This window comes from Propithecus coquereli, unplaced genomic scaffold, assembly GCF_000956105.1.
Source record: "Propithecus coquereli isolate 6110/MARCELLA unplaced genomic scaffold, Pcoq_1.0 Scaffold15, whole genome shotgun sequence".
Lineage (NCBI taxonomy): Eukaryota > Metazoa > Chordata > Mammalia > Primates > Indriidae > Propithecus > Propithecus coquereli.
The window spans coordinates 11,523,226-11,543,478 of record NW_012139413.1 but is presented as its reverse complement, the minus strand read 5'-3'; the positions used below and the strand labels follow the sequence as shown (position 1 = coordinate 11,543,478).

The window sequence follows — 20,253 nt, the reverse complement described above, 5'->3', positions numbered from 1 at the left end:
AATTGCTTCAGGGTCAACAAACCATATGATCTGTGGGCTATATCTGCTCTGTTCCCTTTTTAGTTTTGCTTTTCTTTGTCAATAAAGTTTTATTTGAAACAGTAATGTCCATTCATTTATGTATTGTCTGTGGCTGCTTTGCTCTATAATAGCAGAGTTGAGTAATTGTGACAGAAACTAAATGGCCTGGAAAACCAAAATACTTAATTTCTGGGTGTAGTTTGCCATCCCCTAGACCACTACATGTCAGTGGTTGAAAGTAAGGTGGAGTAATTGTAGTGTTCATGTAGTCTCAGTCCGTGCTTTATTATTATAATTTGGGTGGTGGGCAGGGAAAGGAGTAGTTTTTTATATTGAAGTAGATAGATATTAATAGATAGAGGAACTTAAAAAAAGATAGTCTCCTTTCTTTCATGACCCTTGGATACCTTTGTGTGTGTGTGACCCTGATTGTATCCTGAATGGATCAGGCAGATAACACAGCTTGTGTTTGATGGTGTAGTTATGTCATTTTAAATTTGACGAAAAAGTAAACTGAAGGCAATTTGGCAAACGAACATCAGATGAGAGTTTGGCATTCTTTAGAATTAAAAATATGTCATTTAAAAAAAAATCATATACAAACCTTATTTTTCCCTTTTTTGTAATTGAGACAGAGTCTTATTTTGTCACCTGGGCTAGAGTACAGTGGAGTGATGTCGTCATAGCTCACTGCAACCTCAAACTCCCAGGCTTGAGTGATCCTCCTGCCTCAGCCTCCCCAGTAGCTGGAACTACAGGCATGCACCACCATGCCTGGCTAATATTTTCTACTTTTAGTAGAGATGGGGTCTTGCTCTTTCTCCAGCTGGTCTTGAATTCCTGACCTCAAGTGAGCCTCCCACCTCCCTCCTGGAGTGTTAGGATTACAGGTATGTGCCACCAGGCTTGTCCCCTAAACCTGATTTTTTAAAAGAGTATTTCTGACAACTAGTTTGATCAGAACATGGCAGTTAAATGAACAATTTGTTTAAATTTACTGAAGGCAAAGCATTTGCTGATATTGTCTAGATTATGTCAACTTTTAAGATACAAAGTCAGAGCAACCCATTTTTAAGCTTTTTTCCGTGTGAAAATTTGTAAGGAAATAGTTTTAGGAAAGACAAAAGAGTGATACTCTGAATTCTTAAGTAGTAGATAAATAGAAATGCAGCATTTCAAAAGTCTGGACCTAACACCTAATTTAAATATTTTTTTCTTTGTGTGCAAAACACTTCAGAATAATTTTCGTTTTAGTAATTATTTGCTGACATATTCATTTTTTTAAAAAATTAAGAGGCCTGTTCTATTACAATGTAAAAATTAAAGTTTTGATGTGTTTGAGGGACTCTGCTTCAGTAAGAGGGTGTTCGTTGTCACTCTGTGAGGTTACATTAGTCAGGATGACTGCTGTGTTTTGGGGACATTCCAAATCTGTTGTAATTTAAAAGATTTATCAACAATGAAATTTTTTGATTATATTAACTTACAAAAGACATAATAAAGCTGGACTCTGTAGTCTTAGTAGCACCCAGGACAGCAGAATATGAATGGGCAGTTTGTGTCTTTCACAGAAGTACATAACTAAGGACAAGTGAGCACTGAAAGCCAGGCCATGCTCTGTTGGCCAAGTTGTTTCCCTGGTATGGGACTGTGACTTCTCCAGAGGAAGGAGCTTTTTAAAATTTATTTATATTATTTAGTAAATAATTACATCTGAATCCTATGCCAGGCACTGTTTAACGCTCTATAAATGTTAAGTTATTTAACTCTCCTAACTTAATTTACGGATGAAAAAATATCAAGGCACTGAGTGGTTGAGTAACTTGTGTTAGATCCTCTAGCTGCTGAACATCAGAGCCAGGTGGTCAAACCAAAGATGTGTGGCTCCACAGTTTAAGGCTCTTACCCTATACTGTGTGACTTCCCTTTTCTAATGTGTCCTGCTAGAGTCTAATTTGAACAAAGGCATCACAGAGGCTAGTGCTGGTCCTGGTAGCACGCTTGAATGTTGAGTTAAAAGGGGACAGGGCACACGTACAACCAACCTCATATCATGTGCCTAGGTGCCCACTGTATAACTTCCTTGGGGAGTCATATATCCAGCTTTTGTTTGAACATTGCCATTGATTTGTGTGGTGGTTTTCCATTATATTGAGAAGAAAAAAAATACCTTTCTGTAACTTCTACCTACTACTTAAAATTGTATCACACATAAGTGAGGCTCATTTGGTGTTTATGTGTCTCTTTATGTAAATGTAAATATCGGCATTGCTCCTCCTTTGTCTCCTTTTATGCACTTTTTTGGGTAACTCCTCTGTTTTGTAGTCTTCCTTGGTCTTTCTCTGTTTATGGTGTCTTTATTATTATTGTCCTTCCTTTTCTAATTCACATTTGGGGAAATGGATTGAGTTTATCTTTTGTTTCTCATCACTAACCTCAAAATCAGATTAATAAAATGTTTAATTCTTGATACAATATGCTTTCCCCTCTAGTTCCGAGCGCCCCTTACTTTACAATCTGATACTTGAAAGAAGTGCTCCTCGCCTTCCCCCAAAAGATTAATAATTAGAATCTGACTGATAAAATTTCCCATCTTGCCCTTTCTTTCACATAGACTACTGGTTTTCAACTCTCATTGAAGTCACCTGGGAGAGCATTTAAATGCAAGTGATGTGTAGGTCTTACCCTAGACCAATTAAATCTAAGTGAGGGCCCCACTGTGTCTTTGTTAGGTTCGAATCTGGAAAGGTACTTCTGTAGGACAGAGTTAATCAAAGACCTGTTCTCATTTCTCATTTCTACTGGAAACATACGATTCAGCTGAATGATTTTTGTAGTGTAGCCAATTAGCTATTCAAATTCTTGGTCTCTTGAATCAAATATTCAACTGGTAGAAAGAGAAATCCAGTAAGATCTAGGAATTATGTCAGTTTTCTCTCCTAACTTAAGTGCCAGTGTATCCGCCTGTGAGGTCTTGGGCAACGAAGTTTGTTTTGTTCCATCCCATTATTTCGTAGATCCTTGTGCGTCCCCCCTGCCCTCTGCCACCCTTCTGCTGTGTCCTTCACCCGTGCTACTTTAACAAAAATAATGCCAGGGTGTTCAGCAGCTATCAACTTTGTGTTAACGAGAAAACAATGTCAGATCTGTCTAAGTCGCACCATTAATTCAGTAACTTTTTTTTTTTGTGAAAAAAGAAATTAGTTATGTTTACACACCAGTGGTGTTCTCACATTTTTTAAAAAAAAAATAACTGACAGTCATGTTTGTCCATATATTTTCATGTCAGTGTTTTTTAGTATCAACTAAAGTTTGAGTTTAAGCTTTTTCCAGTGTTCACATTCTCTATCATTGAAAGTTAGTGAACTGGAAGCTTTTCGTGGTTAGATGTTAGTGTCTAAATAAAAATTCGATTTATAATACTACTTGAAACTGTTCAAACTTTTAATTTTAAAACTTTATGGCCTAGTGTAAGAGAAGTTGTGTTATTGTCTGTAATTGCATTACTTGCTCTGTAACTGACAACTTTTGAAATACTTGACAGTTTTTTTGTTTTATTCTTATAAAATCGTTCATTTTTGGTATAAATTTAATGTAAAATTCAACCACATGCTACCAATGAAACCAAGTCAACTGAGGTAGTAATTAGACACCAATGCATGTTTGAATTGTTCTTTATGTGAGTATGTGGTCTTGAGACTAGCTTATTTTTAGAAAATTTAGGTCATAATATGTAATTTTGAATTTTTTTTAAGCTAGTCAAATTATAATATACAACTTTTTAATCCATTTTCCCCAAGTTCCTTAAATAACAATGGGAAGTGAAAATACAGTGATGGCAAAGGTGTGTTTGGTCTGACCGTGAGTCTGATCTCAGGATCACTTTCCTTAAGGTATCTCTGAAGGTATCCTTCCCCTTTCTACCTGCTTTACTTTCTGGCTGTCTAGAGTATTATCTGTGTGTATGTAATTCTGTGGAAAATGAAGATGGGGTGAGGGAAATGGGGGATGTAATGTGTTAAAGCAGCGGTCCCCAACGTTTTTGGCACCAGGGACTGATTTCATGGAAGACAGTTTTTCCACAGACTGGGGTGGGGGACATGGGAGGGGATGTTTTTGAGATGATTCAAGCACATTACATTTATTGTGTAACCAAACCACTCTGCTAATGATAATCTGTATTTGCAGCTGCTCCCCGGTGCTAACATCACCGCCTCAGCTCCACCTCAGATCATCAGGCATTAGATTCTCGTTAGGAGTGAGCAACCTAGATCCCCTGATTGCACAGTTTATAGCAGGGTTTGTGCTCCTATGATCTGACAGGAGATCGAGCTTATGTGGTGATGTGAGGCCCGGGGGTTGGGGACCGTAGTGTTAGAGGCTTTGAGAGAGAGAGATGTGTGATATACATACATACATACATACATACACATACACACACACACACACACACACACACACACACACACACAATGGGTATCGTCAGGTTGAAGAAAGCAACTAACAAATTCTTTTTTGTAAAATGGATTGAGAAGGTTCAGTTGAAACTCTTTGACTTACAAATAATATGTATTTTTAATTGTTCTGTTCAGAGGTAGTACTATTTATTTTTAATCACATGCTAAGCAATTTAATTTGAACCTTATCTGTGACTTTTTCCCAGAAGTTCATTTAATTAAAGTCTTTCTGAACAGCAACAATTCTGGTAGGATTCTTATATTTTTCTCTTACATTGTGGGATGATTTTCCCAAATGCGTCACATTAAAAAAATTCATTTTAAACTTCTGTTTCTTAAGGATACCAAATATACTTTCTTGAATTTGTTACTGACCACTAGGTTCTAGATTAGATTATGTTGCTACCTTGAGTAATAAGTAAATTTTTATTGTGTTTATACTTTTTCCTAGGGAAAAGGGCCAATAATGGGCCTTTTCAAAGCGCTCTATACATTTAAATAAATAAATTTATTTCTGGGTGGTTTTTTTGTTTGTTTGTTTTGAGACAGTCTTGCTTTGTTGCCTGGGCTAGAGTGCGGTTGCATCATCATAGCTCACTGTTGCCTAAAACTCCTGGGCTCAAGCGATTTTCTTGCCTCAGCCTCTCAAGGCGATATGACTACAGGTGTGTGCCACCACACCCGCTAATTTTTCTTATTTTTTGTAGAGAGGAGGTATTGCTGTGTTGCCCAGGCTGGTTTTGAACTCCTGGATTCAAGTGATCCTCCCACCCAAGCCTCCCAAAGTGCTAGGATTACAGGCGTGAGTCACCATGCCTAGTCCAGGGTAGTATTTTTGAAGATCAGTTAAAATATATTGTTTTACTGTTTTGTAGGATTTTTGCATTTTTTAAAAAAAAAAACCTAATTATGTGTAGGTAGCAGATCTTAGAAGACATCTGCTGAGCCAGCACTGTCTTCTATGCTGTAAATCTATTCTAAAATTAATACTTCATTTATTTGAGATAAAATGTTCTCATATATAGATTTTAGAGGCAACGCGTTCTGTTTAGAGACAAAAAGAAAGTCCATAAACAAATATTTATTTTATTACAAGAAGTAGAGCAAATGGATTTAGTTTATGTAGTACATAACGTAGTCGATAGTTCATATGCTAATTTTATAATGCGATTGATACGTGCTCTTGTTTTTGGCTAATGGCAGAAGAACAATTTATTGTTCTTTATTGGCCACCTCCTAGAAATGGCACTAAAATTGTTGGTATAACCAGGCTCTCCTAAGCATTTTCAAAGTAACAGTTCACTGTAAAGTTCTTCCTTATCAATGGGATTTATTTGTGCTATAATTCAGTCTCTACTGTGTTTTGTTTTCAGATATGCATATATCCATTCCTGTGCATATAGATAATATAACATTTTTATCAACAATACATCTTAAGTACTATATATATTCAAGGCACTATTCTTAGTGGGGGACAGCAAGATGATCACATTTGTCCCTGGTCTCTGGAAGTCTGATAGGGGAGGGATGATAAAAGAATAAGGCACTACACAGGGTGGAATAGGGGATGCATTAAGGGAGGGTCATATTTCTGTCTTTGGATAGTGGGGTAGATAATCAAGAGAAGAGGCTGATCTGGGCTGAACTTTGAAGGAAGGGATGGGCTAGATTTGTGGGCAGAACCATAGTTAGAAGGACATTTCTGAGGAATGAGCAATGTCATGGTAGCCAAAGAGTACGGAGAACAGGGAGACACAGTGATCTGCTACAGTGAGAGCAGAGGATCTTGAATAAGTGAGAATGCAAAGGTCGATGTATAGGATACACATGATCTTGTATTTTGGACAATTTGAATTATTTTAATACAAATAGTTTTAATATACATTGTCAAATCATCTTAAATGCATCTTAAATTTTTGTAACTTCCATGTAAAGAGTGTAGTTATATCTCTTAAGATTCATATATTCATTTTAATTATGTGGTATGCTTTATAAATGTACAATGACTAGGACATAGGTAAACAAAATTGACTAGGAAAATGTCTAAGATGTTATAGAAACCAAAATAATGGCCCTGCCTATGTTTCTAGAAATTCCTCAGTTTTACAGATTGAATTGTATGTGCAAGTGGCCATATCTGTTGGCATACCATTTTTCATGTATTTACTCATCCTTCAAATCCTAGAATCACATGTGTATTAACTATTTAGGTACTTATTAAATCACTATTGTGATCTTTCCCCTTAAGGAACTATGCTCTAATAGGAAAAGTTAAATGAATGAATGAATGAAGACAAAGGTAGAGAAAAAATAATTAGTGAAAACTGAGATTTAATGTATCTGTGAGGGTGATGAGAGGAAGACTCATCACAGAAGAGTAAGGAAAAAAGAACCAGGGAGAGGAGGAAAACTCGAATGATCTAATTTAGTATTCTCCAGAGGTAGGCGTGTGTGAGTTTGTGTGTGTTGTATGTGTACACATGGGTGAAAACGAGTATCTGTTGGGGTTTGGTGCCCTATGAGTCTATTTTTATGTTCATTTTAGATTAAAAAATTAAATTTTTCTAATATTTAATACATGGGTTCAAATTTGTATCCTCATTTGGTTATAATGGTCAGAGAGTCATGTATAACATATGGTACGTAATGCTGTTTGGAGGAAAGAGTGGGGAGTCCACAAAGCACCGGTGGCACTTAATGCATTCTTCTCATTTCCTGTAATTGCCATATATTTCAGCTTAAGTTTACTTGTCTTAGTCCACGTTCTGTTGCTGTAATAGAAAACCACAGACTGGGTAATTTATAAAGAAAAGACATTTATTTCTTATGGTCTGGAAGCTGGGGAGTTCAAGGTCAAGAGGCTGCATGTGGTGAGGGCCACCTTACTGTGTCATAACATGATAGGAGGCATCACATGGTGAGAGGGCAAGAGTGAGCGCAGGTCTTTTCTCTTCTTATAAAGCCACCAGTCCTGTCATAGAGCTGGTGACCTTATGTAATTTAAATTCTCTCCCAAAGGCTCCGCCTTCAAGTACTGTCAACATATGAATTTGGTGATTAAGTTTCTAGCACGTGAAATTTGGGGACACATTTAAACCATAGCACTTGTTTATTTGTGTTTGATTATATAGATTTATGAATTTTATTATCTGGTTTTAACCAAACTTCACAAAAATTGTCGAATGACTTAAAGATTCTTGCATAGAAACTGCTTATAGACATAAGAATAAAAAACAAGAAAATGGCAGAGCCAATACGTACAAAACTGGAATGAACTCTCCACTTGCTATGATCTAATCACTTTAGAAGATGTTGTCTGAAAAAAATTAGAGATTATCAAGAAAGGTGTTTGAAATACAGACACACATTCACTATTGGTACTGACGAGCTTTAAGAGTAATTTGTGCGTTAAGATATTAGATGGTGTAAAAATATTATGATTAAGAAGACATTAAGAATCTAGAATGTTATAAACAAAATATTGTAGCATTGTAAATAAATAAAATAAATTATTTTTCTTTTACTTGTTCTTTGTTTTAAAATAAACATAATTTAGTAGCATATGTTAATTATTTATAAATAAATTGAATGCTTGTATGTCAAAACTTCTCTTTGATAAAGGTGCTCAGTTGATTTTTGGATAACAAGCAGCCAGCCCTGTATGACTTTAGCTGAAAAATTCATGAAAATTTTACATTAAAATAATTGATGTTCATAACAAATGACTCTGAGGTAAATAGAGCCTAGAGGTATCTAGTTTTTGTTTGGACCGAGTTGCGATGTCTAAGAACATTTCACTGATCGGGTAGGTGATAGGAAGGACCTACCAACTAGCTCACGTGTCTCATGGCAGAAACCTTCGGGCTCACTCCCACGTCATGTCTTGAAACACCAGTAGTTGGTGGGATATCATGAGTTGGTGTAACCATCTATATAATTTCAATTAGTGTGTGGTGTGCTTAATAAATATTATTTTAATTTCCAGATCTCTTTATGATTTAACTACTTGAAAGTTACATAGTAACACTAAAGTTATTTATGGCTATGGAGTCAGCAATCAGGGCAAATGAATATTCCAATCAACTAAAGATAAAACAAAGAGGGGAGCAAACTCCCAGGGATTGAAGTATTGCTACAATTATTCAGTGTATTTGCTTAGTTATCTTTTTAGTGTTTACTTACTTAATTTACCTCTTTGGTGGGAGCTAAACCTCCCATATGTTGTAGTAAACACTCCTTTCCGTGGCATTAACTTGATTTTTGTCCTTGCTACTTTTATAGAAAGTTGTACTCCACTCGAGCACATCCTGGAACCTACACTGGTCAGAGTTTCACCTAAGAATCTCCCCTGACTTGGTGTATGAAACATAGTTTTCACATTTACACAAAGGGTTCATGAAATGTACTGTGTTGTGATTTATCGATTGAGAAGATTGGGTAAACACTATAAAATGTAAACCCTAAGGAGATTGAGGTTTAACAAGTTTTGATTATATTTGTTTCAAAACCAGTGATATGTTTGTCTTTATTATAAAACAGAATAGATAGAATGCAAGTTCACAGCATTCTTTGTGGCCGCCGATTATGGATTTTGAACATTCTGTATTGGACTCTAATGCAGTAATATTTTCATGAGTCAAGTTCAATGGTGTTGGAGCACCCTGTGTGCAGATTCATCTCTTTGAATCTCATTATGTTCACTGTGTTAAAACTTTCTTAGGAATGCTTTAAAGACCTGACACATACTAAGTAAGCACTCAAAAGTTGCTGCTGTTGTTTATGATAGCAGTTGCTTGGTGGGAGAAGGATATTCATTGGTGGAGACCTTAAAGAATATTTCAAACATGTAGAATTTGATATGGAAAATCTTTTAAACTGAATTTGTTTTAGGGCATATTGAATACTTTTCCTTTCCTTTTTCTCAGCATCAGAAACAGCAGCTTGTGATTGGCGATACCGGATCTTCAGTTGCACATCCCCACGTCAATGCACTGCCAATGGTAAGACTCCCTCCAACTCCCAATGTCAGAAGTTTTGTTTTAACTGCTGTTTATTATTTTCCTGTTTTTTGTAGTATTTTGAGAATTTTGAAAGTTTCTCACAATTCGACAAAACACGTGTTCCCAACCAAAGTAAATGTTTTAAAAACTATATGTTGTTTAAAGTACTTAAAATAATTTTTGAATATTTAGTAAAAAACCTACTTTGAAGGTTTTTATTTTCTGTAGTTTTTAAAACCTCTTAGCTGTGGTCATCAGGAGGAAAAATATTGTTACATAGGGATGAGTGGTCTTGTGTTTTGTCAAATGAACTATATTTTGTGAATAGAATTTTCTTGTTTTAAAAAAACTCAACAATGACAACAATAGCTCTTCTGTTTTTGTTCATTTATTTTACTAAAATAGATGGTTTTTGTGTATTGCATTTATCGTAATATTTGTAGTTAATGGGCAGTTAAATGGCTAAAATTCTACCTGTTTGTAGTTAATGAATAATTTTAAGGCGAGCCATTTTTATGTATTTAAAGAGACTTTTTTAAGAAGACTTTCACTGTGGAATATAAATGTTAACCATGTGACATAGCAGAAAGATGACTGGACTCTACGAGCTGGGATTTGCTTTATTTCCTGAATATGCCGGGAATCATTGATGACTTTTGGCAATTACTCTTGTAAAAATTTGGTGATGGAATTGGACTCAATTTCTAAGGTTTATTCTAGCCATAGGCTAAGTGATCTCATTGCTGTCAACTAGAATTCAGAATGATTCTTTCTTACAAAGAGTAATTTTTTACTTAAATAGTATTGTTATGTATTTTTGGGATCAAAAATAGCAGTAGAGTGATTTCTGACATTTTTAGAATTAATTACTTAATATGTTTCATTTGAAAATGTTTTCATAGTACATTACTAAAATTTTTAATTATTTTTACTTAATCAAATTTTAGTTTTAAATGTTAAATCAGGGAGCTGTAGAAACTGATTAAGGTTTATAGAATTTGGTGAGAAATGATAGATGTTATCAGTCTGAAATAAAAACTATTGAAAGTTAATAAGAACCAGAATAAGTGGGTAAGATATTTGTAAAAATATTTCCCAGGAAATGATTCATATTAAAGATGGACTTGTCAGTAGGTTGATAAGAGGAGGATTTCCTTTGTCTAAACTATCTTCTGAATTTTTATTGGAGGGAAAAATTGACCTCTTCCTTTCCCTCTTCCCCTTCTTTCTCTGCTTCTTCCCCTTCCTCCTCCCTTTCCTCTCCTCCTCCCCCTCCTTTCTGTTCTCTCTCTCTCTCTCTCTCTCCCCCCCCTCTTCCCCTCTCTCTCCCTCCCTCTCTTTCTCTCTCCCTCTCTCTCTCTCTTTCTCTCTCTCCCCTCCCTCCCTCCTTCTCAGCAGTTGATAGAATATGATGCAGAAAATAAGAATTTTTTTTCCCCCAGCCTTACCTAGCACAAAGGATGACATGGTTTTTCATTAATTTATGAAACACCTGGCTGGGCTATTTAAGTTGCTTGGGCAACTCATTCACCATCATTGAATCTGCTGTTTCCCCGGGAGCACTATAGAGTTTCTCATGTGGGAAGCAGCTCCATGGTAAATCAGCTTTGGCATTTGGAGTATCTGCTGTTGGCTTTTTGTTTGAAGTTCACATTTGAACCCTGTTTATGGCACATCTCCCCTGATAATCAGCTGCACGGGCCTGTTGAGTTTCTAAGATGTGCATGCTGTGCAGCTACCTATCTTTTCTAAGTGCCTGCCCTCAAGTGAATTTTTCAATGTGCCCCTCACATACACTATGTTTTCTTCTTATAACAACTCAAACACTTTAAATTAGATCATCTCAAACACTGTACCAATTTTGTTGAAAATCCCTGAAATCATTTTTATGTCATGAACACAGAAATTTAAGAGTGTGTTCGCGTGTATGTTAGTGTTAGAGGTGAAGGCAGCAAAGATTACAACAAACTTGTTTACATTCTAGCTGAGGGCTCTGAAGCCATTTATAAATACACATTTGTACAATGTATTGGTAAATTTATAAGTATTGGTTCCAAATGATGGTTTCCTCACGAACCTCAGAAATGCCATAGTATTCTGAGTTAAACCTGTGTTATGTAGTACCTCATATTTTTTTTCCCTGAAAATGGCTTAAAGGAAGGCTTTGTGGGAATGTATAGTTACTTCTACCAGCCCCATACCCACCCTCAACATCGTTCTTTTTTCCTTTTATTTATTTTTTAATTGATGTGTGATAGTCGTGTAAATTTTAGAGGTACAAGTGATACTTTGATACCTGTATATAGTGTGTAATGATCATATCAGGCCAATTGGGATATCCATCACTTCAAACATTCTTCTCGTCTCCTCTCCTCCCCTCTCTTTTTTTATTGTTCAGAATCAAAACTCTGTACCCATGGAGCAGTTTTCTATTTCTGTGAGCCCCTGGCAAGAACTCTTTTACTTCCTCTTTCTATGAGTTTGACTACTTTAGATACCTCATATTAAGTGGCATCATATAGTATTTGTCTTTTTTGATCGACTTCTTTCATTTAACATAATGTCCTGAAGGTTTATCCATGTTGTAGCCTGTGACATTATTTTCTTCTTTTTAAAGGCTGAATAATGGTCAGGTACGGTTAGTTGCTCACACCTATAATCCTAGCACTTTGGGAGGCTGAGGTGGGAGGATTGTTTGAGGTCAGGAGTTTGAGACCAGCCTGAGCAAGAGCGAGACCCCATCTCTACAAAAAAAAAAAGAAAGAGAGACAGAACAATTAGCCAGGTGTGGTGGCGTGCACCTGTAGGCCCAGCTACTTGGGAGGCTGAAAGCAGGAGGATTGTTTGAGGTTGCAGTGAGCTGTGAGGATGCCACTGCACTCTAGTGTGGTCGACAGAGCGAGATCCTGTCTCCAAAAAAAAAAAAGAGGCTGAGTAATATTTCATTTTATGCACATACCACATGTTCTTTATTTATTCATCCATTGATGGACATTGGGGTTGCTTCCACCTTTTGGCTGTTGTTAATAGTGCTACTTCGAACGTGGGTGTGCAAGTATCTCTTCGAGATCCTGATTGCACTTCTGTTGGAATCCCAGAGGTGGGATTGCTGGATTGTATGGGAATTCTAGTTTTATTTTTTAAAGGAACTTTTATACGTGTTTTCTGTAGCACCTGCACCATTTTAAGTTCCCACCAACAGTGCTCCAGTGTCCCAGTTTCTCCATATCCTGGACAATATTTTTTTTTATTCTGTTTGTGTGATAGTGGCCATCCTAATGGGTGTGTGGTGTTGATAATAACTTCTTAATTTAGTTCTCCATTTAGTTTTAAGTTTTCCTGAACTGCTCATAAATATGTTTTTTACTGAATCACAACCGAATCCATGCATTATGTTTGGTTGCTATGTATAATTTATGCTTCTACCTATTTATTTTATTTTTCCCTTGTCCTAGAAAGTTTTCTACATTTTGTGTTTTATTAACTGCATTCCTGTAGTATAATGTTTATGTTTTCCTTGTATTTTCTGAAAATCAGCAGTTAGATCCAAAGATTTAATCTAATTCAGGTTTTTTCCCCATTAGTTTGGGAGGTTGAGGTGGTGGAATATTTCATAGGTGGTGCTAAGTAAAGGTCAAGTATCTCAAAATCTGAAATCCAAAATGCTGCAAAATCTGAAACTTTTTGATCACTGACATGACACTGGAAGAAAATGCTCATTGTAACATTTTGGATATCAGATTTTCGGATTGGGGATGCTGAACCAGTATATTGTAAATATTTCAAAATCTGAAAAAAATCTGAAATCTAAGCATTTTGAATAAGGGATACTTCATGAAGAGACACAATAATGTTTGTTTGTGATGGTAGGTGACCACTGATTATCTTGGCTGGATCCATTATTTCCATTAGGGCATACAAAAACGTTGATGTCCTAATTATATCAAGCTTTTAGATACTGTAATATTTCTATAAAGAGAAACTTCCCTCTTCGGATATTTGGTTACTCTTTGATACAGTTTGCACAGGAAAGACATGCTAAATGCTTGATTCATTATTTTTAATTTATCACTTTTCAAACTATTGAGTTGTTTCATAGAATCCTGGAAAGGTAACCAGTGAGGATTTTTTTAAAGAGTTATTTTGAGCTTATGAATTTAAGTATTTAATATGTTTTATTGCATTGTAATTTTTATTCTTATTGATGTCAGGTTGTCTTGGCTAAAAGAGCCTTTTCAAGTTGATCTCCAAGTCTTTTTGACATGACTCCAATATTCTCTGATAGCTACCTTGCTTTCTGACATAACAAGGATGTTCTTAAGTTTATCTCTTGCATGTAATTCCATGGTCCTCAAATCAGTTGTCTCTAAGAACTCCTGATTCCTTTTGGTGAAAAGTAACATCTGTATATTTATGTCATATATACTGTATATAGTCTTTATAAACATGATAGTAAATAATTTCAATGTGTTATTTAAATATAAAATATAGAATAGCAATGAAATATAAAATAAACGTGTAAATATATAAAATATAATACAAAATCATATATATTTTAATATTTATAAATATAGTTAAGCCAGTACTACCAATATGATTACTGGTAAGTATTTTGCTTTGTTTTTATTTTTCTTTTTTTGCCCATCTCCATCGGGATTCACAGCTAAAGTATTGTTTTTTAAATTTTGTATATATTTAAAAAAATTTTTAGATTAGAGATGGGATCTTGCTCTGTTGCCCAGCCTGGAGTACAGTGATGCATTCATAGCTCACTGTAGCTTCAGACTCCTGGGCACAAGCAATCCTCCCACCTTGGCCTCCTAAGTAGCTAGGACTACAGGAGTGTGCCATCATACTGGCTGTTTTTAAAAGTTTTTTGTAGAGATGATGGGATCTTGCTGTGTTGCCCAGGCTGGTCTCAAACTCCTGGGCTCAAGTGATTCCCCACAAGCTTGGCCTTCCAAAGTGCCAACATTACAGGTGTTATGTTTTAAAGTAAATCCCCATGTGTGATTCCCTGCCCCCCCCACCCCCCAACTTGATATAGGCTTGGGCAGATGTCTTTAATTATATTTTTAGTATTTAGGATTTAAAATTTTTATTTAATTTTGTTTTATAATTATAGAAAACATTTATACCACTTCAAAGTGGAGTACATTCTTACCTTCTGCTTCCCCTTGTAGATAACCAGATTTTTTTTTAAAACTGTTTTTGGTTTATCTTGCTATATTTAAAAATATAAGCAAATACATGCATATACTTAATATTCTGGAGATCATCTTATAGCAGCATATTGAGATAGTCCCCATTTTTTTTTATACCTGCCTTATACTCCATTAGCGTGGATACCATAGCTGTATCAAGAGTGGGAGTTTTAGGTAAGACCATTAAATGTGCATATAATTTTGAGTTAGTTTGCCAAATTCCCTTCCGTAAGGCATTCTGCCATCTTACATTCCTTCCAGCGATGTGTGAGGCTGTCTGGTTCTCCACTCACAGTGTATAGTGAGGAATTCATATTTATTTATCTGTCTTAATCTGACAGGTGAGAAATAATATCTCAGTATAGTTCTAATTCGCCTTTTTTCATATATTTTGGAAGTATTTGCATGTCTTTTCCTTTGAACTTTTCAAAGATAGATTCTTATTTTCAAGAAAAGTCTATCAGCCTTAATGGTCAGGCCCTTGAGCCCTTCTATTTCCTCTTGTTTTGATTCTGTAGTCATCTCACAACAGCTACAAATTAATTTGGTTTAACAAGATTTTCCTACTAAAAATAGAACCGGACTGAAGAGTTGTCTTAGGTTTGATTCCCATGGAATCAGACTCTTGATTGTAACCATTGTATTTGAAAGGTGAATCTAGAAAGTTCCTGTGGCAGAGTGGGGATGAGAGGAAGGGAAAAGATAAGGAGGCCAATACAGGGTGCTAGAAAGACTGTTATTGTGGGAATTTGGGCTTAAATCATGAGATGACCTCTTGGGGGCAGTATAGAACATGCCTCTGAGTTCCATCCAAGGGGCAAAGAAGCTGGGGCAATTTGTCTACGAGATTCTATTCCTTATTAGTGGGGTTACGCTTTGGGGAGGGCAGGGCATCAGCTGCAAGGTGTCTCCTCCCTGACCTGGCCTGTGGCGGGAGAAGGCTCCAGGGCACTTTGCAGTAGGGTGCCACCCAGCTGCTCAGGAAAGTTGAGTGGTGAAGGCATGTGGACTGGGCACTGCCAGCCTCTCTGCTGCATCAGTGAACATTCCATTCTGCTGGCAATTACATTTCTCAGTGTAAATTAGTAAATCACCTCTCTTTGAGTCATGAACTGCATTGTTGTGTTTTGTTAACAACATCTCCTCTCAGAACATAATTATCTTAAAAGGATAAAAGTTATGACTTGGGAGACTGAGGATAAAGCCGCTGAAGAGTTATGACGCTACCAACAGGTAGCTAGCTACCAACAAATGTGGTGCACATTGAGGAGCCAGGGATCTGTTCCCTTTTACTGTCTACTTCATAAGTGTAACACCTATAAATTAATCTGTTCTGTTCACGGCAGAAAAGTTCATTGTCATTTTTTATCTTTCACTATCCTGTGATTTTGAAGTGGTTTTATTAAATGTGAAGAGTGAACAATATTGTCACATAGACAGCATTGTGTGAGGTTTTCATCCTCTTTTATTTGAGAATTTATGCCTCTGAAGAACTGATTTCCAAATTATCAATAAGAGAGTTACATTGAAAAACTCTTAGTCTTCAGGTTTTTTTCTCTTTACAACTACTGAAAAAAGATCACATGCAAATTGGAATTATATTTAGCTGATCCCTGTATCTTTGTCATTATATGACTTTTACATGATCTGAGGCTGAATTAACTGAGTCTAAAATGGAACTTGGAAGATTGTGGTATCTTTTGAAAGGCAAAGAAAGTTTGGATTCTTACATGGATTTAATTCTTTTACAAGTCGAATATCCCTTAACTGAAATGCTTGGGACCAGAAGTGTTTCAGATTTTGGATTTTTTCAAATTTTGGAATATTTGCATAATGAGATATCTTGGGGATGGGACCCAAGTCTAAGCACAAAATTCATTTAAATTTCATATATACCTTTATATATATATATATAGCTTAATAATTTTATATAATATTTTTAATAATTTTGTACATGAAACAAAAGTTTTGGCTATGTTTTGACTGTGACCTATCACATGAGGTCAGGTGTAGAATTTTCTACTTACAGCATTATGTCAGTGCTCAAAAAGATTTGGTTTTGGATTTTTGGATTAGGGATGCTCAAAATGTATTAATTGTAATAGTAGAACTTGTTACAGTGAGTTACTGTTGGTATTTAAAAACTCATTTGTTATGCTTGAAATAATTTTGGTGTGTGTTCTACAAGTTCTTAGCGTAGACGCTATTCAACCAAGAATAAAATATACCTCTGGTTATCCCAAGGAACACAGAGTGGTGTGAGAGCAAGGACATACACCCACAGTAGCAGAATGTATGTTTAATGGAATAATGTTAAAACAAAAGGTGTCCTATCATTAAATATTATCTGGCTTATTTTTAAGTTTTTCCAGCTTCTCAAATTGTCCATACTATATTAAATTTCATCACATTAGGTTCTGACCATTTAGAGTTGGGCCGCATGGTCTAATCTTAGCAATATAGTCATAAAATTTTAAATTGAAGGCCATTGCTTATTTCATGGGTGTATTGAAGCCATGTGGAAGCTCTTAATTTTTTTCTCGTTCTTCCTTCCTTCCTTTATCATCTATCCATCCTTCCAATGTGGAATGCTTTTTTGTTATTAAATTTTTAATTTTTGCTTGGGAGAAATTAACATACTAAAGTATGTTAAAGACAGGAATTTCTAGTTGTATACTGCTTGTTTGCTTCTTCAAGTTCTGTCCTTTTTCTTAAGCCAGTTAATTTCAGTTATATCTTTTGATTTTATCCCTGGTTCATAAGCACAGAGATCCTTCACTATTCTTACTTTCTCTCCTTTCCTGTGATTTGCTGTCTACTATAAGGATGATCTTTTAAAAATAGGTTGGAATGCTTCAGTTCTTATTTCACTTTATCCTATATATATTAGATATTCATTTCCTGTCAAATGTTTAATGGGATCATTTGAGCTTACTACATACAATCTGATATTTTTTAGAAAGTGATTTAGAGCATAAGGATTTATGAATTTAGAAGAGGTTACATAGAAATATTTTAGATATGTAAGAGAGGGACATCAAAAGGCATTTCGATTAGTTTAAATTTTTTTAATAAATGAAAGCGTGAATAAAAATCAAACCAAAAATGGGTCAGTGCAGTTGACCCTTGAACAACACAGGTTTGAACTGTGCAGGTCCACTTAATACTTGAACTTCTTTCAGTAAAAGTTACATCAGATGTGCCTGCCTCTCCTTCCACCTCCTCCACTTCTTCCTCCTCTGCCACCCTTGAGACAGCAAGACCAGCCCCTCCTCTTCCTCTTCCTCCTCAGCCTACTCAATGTGAAGATGACAAAGATGAAGACTTTTATGATCCACTTCCACTTAACAAATAGTAAATATGTTTTCTCTTCCTTACAGTTTTCTTAACATTTTCTTTTCTCCAGCTTACTTTATTGTAAGAATGTAGTGTATATTACATATAACATGCAAAATATGTGTTAATTGACTGTTATCAGTAAGACTTCTGGTTATCAGTAGGTTATTAGTAAAGATTTTATTTTACTTTATTTTTTTTTTTAGTAGTTAAGTTTTTGAAGAGCCAAAACTTATAGGAGGACTTTTGACTGCGTTGGGGTCAATGCGCCATCCACCCCAACATTCTTCAAGGGTTAACTGTATGTGCCTTATGATAGAGAGTAGGTATTTAACACATTAACTACCATGTGAATTGTATTTAACTCACACTAGGTTTGAGCCCAGGGCCTTGTGAAGTATACGTAACTCAAGTCTCTTCACGTATTTTTCAAGTTGCATATAACTTGCACACAGACAACAATAAAAAATAACAAATTTTTCATTTGTTAGAAAGGATCATTTTGTTTTTGAAGTGTTTATTCTATTTCTGTAATTAAAAACCGTGGCCCCAAAGAAAAAAAAATTTTTTCTAGTGTGTATGGTATCTGTTTTATTGATGAGAAAATCATTATTCCTGTTTACCTAGACAGCAAATTGTAGAGTGTGGATCCCAAACCAAGTGTTGTCCACAGTTCCATCCTCTCTTGAGAATGTATCTGTACTTCTGTTCTCATATGGAGAAGATAGGAACTGTGGGGAGTTGGGATTAGGATAGAATCCTAGATTCTCATATAGATCAGTTGTTGCTCTTTATTTTGCTTGAGGAACAATTTAGGAAAAACATTGTTGCAATGTCCATTTAAAAATGATTATATCCATTAAAAAATACCTAGAGAGTTCATTATTTGCTAATTTACTTAAGCTTTTTGTTATTTTCACTTGAAGGAGGGATTGCATATTTTGGTTATAATTTCAGAAACCAAATAAATTGCAACAAAGCTTTTGATTATATGATCTTTTGAATAAATTTTCTTGTTGAAAATTGTACTTGAATTGAAGCATACTTTGTTTTTCCTTCAGTCTTCTAAATCACTTGAGAAATGTATTTTGTTTTGTAATGCCTTTTGATATATTCCTTAAATAAAACTCCCTTCCCCAAGTTGCAGATAGGATGGAATAAATAGCAGTTATCATAAAAATAAATATAGTAGTTCCTCCCCTTACCCATGGTTTTGCTTTTTGTGGTTTCAGTTACCTGTGGTCAACCAAAGTCTGAAACTATTAAATGGAAAATCACAGAAATAAACAATTCATAAATCTTTAAATTTAGTGCTGTTCTGAGTAGTGAGATGAAATTGTGAGCCATCTGTTTCACCTGGAACAGGAATCTCAGTAATGAGATTGACTCTAGTATCGCAGTGCTTGTGTTTAAGTAACCCTTATTTTATTTAATAGTGACCCCAAAGTGTGAGAGTATTGTGCCTAATTTATAAATTAAACTTTATCATGGAAAAAACATATATAGGATTCACTGCTATCTGTTGTTTCAGCATCCCCGCTGAAGGTCTTGGAATTGGGCAGGAGGACTACTGTACTTGTTAATTTACTTATTTTGAAACAACACCTAAGCTATTTTTTAGAAAATTATAGGCTCTAGCCTTAGTATAGAGATGGAAATTTATTTCAAAAGCAGACTTTCACTGCTCTATCCTCATGCTTTGTAACAGGACAGACACCTTTGTTACCACCACCAACATACAGTTTTGTGTGTGTACGTATGGCAGACTCCTCGTCCTGGGGCACCTTGACGTTTGTTTGCTGTTGGCCTCCTCTCCCCTCCCCTTTCATTCTTGTTTCTAGGTCTGTGCTGTCCAGCACGGTTGCTAACCACTAGAAATATGTAGCTGTTGAGCACTTGGAAATACAACTAATCGCAATTGAGATGTGCGGGATTTTGAAGACTCAATTTTTTAAAAAGTAAAATGTCTCAGTTTATAAATGTTGATTACAAGAAATAATTTCTCAGATATATTGGGTTGAGTAAAGTATATTATTAGAATAAATTATACCTGTTTCTTTTAAAATTTTTCATGTGGCTAGAAAATCTAATGTTTAGTATGTGCCTTGCTATATGTGTGTGTGTGTGTGTGTGTGTGTGTGTGTGTGTATGTGTATGTATAATGTTGGGCAGTGTTGTCCTAGACAGACCTTACTAGTCACAGTTACCTAACCTAACCTAATCAGTTCTCCTCTG

At 35.5% G+C, this 20,253-nt stretch overlaps 1 protein-coding gene across 1 annotated transcript in view; it reads left to right on the top strand.

Annotated features, from left to right (window-relative positions):
• TBL1XR1 (transducin (beta)-like 1 X-linked receptor 1) overlaps positions 1-20,253 on the top strand; it is a 177,312-nt gene that overhangs the window by 90,690 nt on the left and 66,369 nt on the right. Inside the window, exon 2 of the mRNA XM_012640204.1 lies at positions 9,404-9,478. The gene's annotated coding sequence lies outside the window, so the exon portion shown is untranslated. The remainder of the gene's footprint in view (positions 1-9,403; positions 9,479-20,253) is intronic.